Raw genomic sequence first — 1,153 nt, forward strand, 5'->3', positions numbered from 1 at the left:
TTCCTCAAAGAACTTGACCAATGTAGAAGCTGGAAATTATAATAATTATTATTATTTTATGCAATATGCAACGCGATCTCTAAAGTGATCTATTGTGCGTGACCCTCCGCCCAATATGGGAAGGCATTTTTTTTGCGTATACATATCTACATACAGTGACGAGCAAAACTGTAACATGGAGTAACACCTTTTCTTTCAGCTGTCGCTATCTTTCCAAGTTCTAACGACATTCATACTGTTGTTCTGTATTTTTATTGGTACATCTTTGCTTCCTCTGTCATAACGATTTGAAGTCAATTCAACAACATTAAAGAAACCAGCAGACAAAAATGTAAATTAAGGCATATGTTACAGTTTTGCACTCATGTATTTTTAATAACTTTTTGACAATTTTCACAAAAAAAAAGAATTATTAACACAATGTTCAGTATGGTTTTGCTTTATTTAGTTTCTGGTTGCAATTTGGCATACCTAATGTACATGTCTGTAAAAATTCTGGAGGTATAGCCTCCCATATATCCTTGGTTTGCTTTCACAGCTCACGTACTCCATTGGACGGACTTGGATACTTAGTAAGATGCGCTTTTAGTTGATTTCGCAAATTCTCGATGAGATTCATGTCCTCGGATTGTGGAGGTCATTTCAAATTAGCAAATTTCTGCTTTTGTTCCAGTCTTTGCGAACATGTGCAGTGTGTTTTGGTTGCTTTTTCAGCAGAAACTCTAATTTTTTCGACTACATCTTGCAAATTTTGTTGAAATATGAACAGATACTGTTCCTTACGCATAATACGTACAAACGGATCAACAACATTTTTGAAATACAACCCCAAACTAATATTGACCGACCACTGTGATTCACAGTTTGCCTTACATGATGCGCTTAGGCTTAATTTGGGCCTTTGTTCCAATACCATGCCCGGCCATCTGCTTAAAAGCTATTAATTTAGTCTTGTCAGACCACATAAGCCTCAATTAAATCTTAAAAATGTGTTTTTTATTGCGTTATGTAAGGCCTAACGTATCCCAATAGGCAACGGTCCGGTTTTCGCGCGATGCAGCAAAACGCTGCCCCACTCGCACATGTATTTTGATCAAATTTGCTTTTTTCTTCTTTTATGATCCATTTTGCTCAATTTGGCAACTTTTCGCCT

The sequence above is a fragment of the Rhagoletis pomonella genome, unplaced genomic scaffold (assembly GCF_013731165.1).
Source record: "Rhagoletis pomonella isolate Grant_MI unplaced genomic scaffold, Rhpom_1.0 Rhpom_scaffold_00008, whole genome shotgun sequence".
NCBI lineage: Eukaryota > Metazoa > Arthropoda > Insecta > Diptera > Tephritidae > Rhagoletis > Rhagoletis pomonella.